Source organism: Hylaeus volcanicus, chromosome 9 (genome assembly GCF_026283585.1).
Source record: "Hylaeus volcanicus isolate JK05 chromosome 9, UHH_iyHylVolc1.0_haploid, whole genome shotgun sequence".
Classification (NCBI taxonomy): Eukaryota; Metazoa; Arthropoda; class Insecta; order Hymenoptera; family Colletidae; genus Hylaeus; species Hylaeus volcanicus.
The window spans coordinates 1,777,385-1,779,610 of record NC_071984.1 but is presented as its reverse complement, the minus strand read 5'-3'; the positions used below and the strand labels follow the sequence as shown (position 1 = coordinate 1,779,610).

The 2,226-nt window shown below is 47.3% G+C and overlaps 1 protein-coding gene across 2 annotated transcripts in view; it reads left to right on the top strand.

Annotated features, from left to right (window-relative positions):
- LOC128881885 (uncharacterized) overlaps positions 1–827 on the top strand; it is a 7,601-nt gene extending 6,774 nt beyond the window's left edge. The window contains exon 4 of one of the 2 annotated variants that reach the window (XM_054133279.1): positions 203–827. The gene's annotated coding sequence lies outside the window, so the exon portion shown is untranslated. Of the gene's footprint in view, positions 1–185 lie in introns of both variants that reach the window. The other variant, XM_054133278.1, reaches the window with a different exon arrangement.
- Positions 828–2,226: the final 1,399 nt, after the last annotated feature.

Here is a 2,226-nt window from a genome sequence, read left to right as displayed (position 1 = left end):
TGGTAGCGATTAGGAAGGTAGCGTGGTAGCGATTAGGAAGGTAGCGTGCGCCATTTGGTCGTTAAGCAAGCGAGAAGAGTGGATCGGACGCGATCGAATCGGGGAGAGTCACGGTTCCGACACGGTACGTGTCCGAGGTGTCAATTTGCCCGCTGCGAGTGCAGTTTGTCCCTGTTTGTTTCCAGGAGAGCTTTATTTGCAGAACACAAGGACCGACCGCGGACAAGGGGAAGGGCGAGAGCGCCAAGAGCGACGTACGGACGTCGCCGCCGCTTCGGCCGCGGCCTGGAAACGGAAAAGTGGACGCCTCGCGTTATAACGACGTTCCGATGCCAGCTTCTCGTTTCAGCACGGAGAAAAAACCGATAACGAGGCGAGCTAGCGACGGAGACAGTCAAATATCCACCGAGTTCGGTTCCTCGAGGTTCTACTTCTCTACTACTACTACTAGGAAATTCATCGAGTTTCTATTAGTTTCTATTAGTTTCTATCAGTTTCTATCAGTTTGTCTGGAAAGTTCGTGGCGATTTTTGGTAGGTGGTACACGCGTCTGTTTATATCGGAACGGTTGGAAACAATTAACACGGGTGCATCCCTTAAAAGGTGGAAAGGTCGTAGAAAATGGTACATGTGTAATTCGAAAGATATATATATCAAAATTCAAATGTGCCTTTGAATTTTTCTTAAAAATTGGGCTGTCTGGAAAGTCCGTGGCGAAACACGGGTGTGTCCCTTAAAAGGTGGAAAGGTCGTGGAACAGAATGATATTTGTATAATTCATTGTACACGTAGCAAATAGTTATGTTAATAAACCACGTGGAATTAGTGTAAGCCTAGCGTAATCCATTTAATTAAAATAAATGAATCTTTCATTTTTAGAGGAATCACGTTGTGTTTATTGCTTCGCTAGCCCTTTCCGCATATTATATATATATATCTCCACATCTCTCTCTCACATTTCAATTTTGATATATATATATCAAAATTCAAACGCACATTTCAATTTTGATATATATATATATATATTGAAATTGAAATGTGCGTTTGAATTTTTCTGAAAAATTGCGACGAAATTTCTGGCCAACCCAGTACTGTAAGAGTAATAAAAAGTAGCAACCCGCGATCGGCCTCGTTGCCGATGGTTTATCCGATTGTCTGTGTACAATAGCCGAGGATGACGAATAGGAACGATACGCGGGATGAAGTTGTAGCCAAAGTTGGTGCGGAAGCCGCAGGGACAAACGGTTCGATGAGAGAGAGAGAGAGAGAGAGAGAGAGCGAGGAGTGGAAAGAATAGCCCAGCGAGGAAAGAGAAGGGAAAGGAAAGAAAAGCGAGGGGTTCGGGCGAGCGATAACTGGAAGGTGGGGTTGCTGGAAAGGGAATTATGTACGTTTGACGCACGTGCGTTTGTTGCGCGTGTATCGAGTGCAAACGGGGCACGAAACCCTAACAACAAGGGTGAGAACATGCCGCACAGACAAAATGTGACATCCGGACCGGTCAATTCCCAAGCTTTCCGAGAGACCGTCGGATAACCCGCTCGCCCACGTGGCCGGGAACTCGGTCCTTGTCTATCTGTGGAGTCTAGACGAGAAGATATTCGGGAATGCGTTCGAGAGGAAAAGGAGGAAGGACGAAACGAAGAATGACTCGGTCGGGTCTGTCGCGCGGACGGTTTCCATGGTATTGTTTTCGTGGAACGGCGGATAGGGCAGAGGGTTTCACCGCGTTTGCTGCAACAGCATCGTCGTGACGAGAGACGCGCGTATCGGTAATGTAACCAATCATCGGGGGAGAGTCTGTCTGGATTTAAAGCTCCGTACCGTCGGTGTTGGTTCGCGTACCCTAGGCGTTAGTTCTCCTATACTCGGTGCGAGTTGGTTTACGTTCGGCTTCCCGTAACGAGGAGTTTAATGACATCGTCGACGTCCACGTCGGACACGCGAATGTCAGAGGAATCTCTCTCTCTCTCCACATCTCTCCACATCTCTCTCTCTCTTTCTCCACATCTCTCTCTCTCTCTTTCTCCACATCTCTCTCTCTCTCTTTCTCCACATCTCTCTCTCTCTCTCTTTCTCTACATCTCTCTCTCTCTTTCTCCACATCTCTCTCTCTCTCTCTCTCTCTCTCTCTCTCTCTCTCTCTCTCTCTCTCTCTCTCTCTCTCTCTCTCTATCTATCTATCTCCGCATCTCTCTCTCTCTCTATCTCCGCATCTCTCTCTCT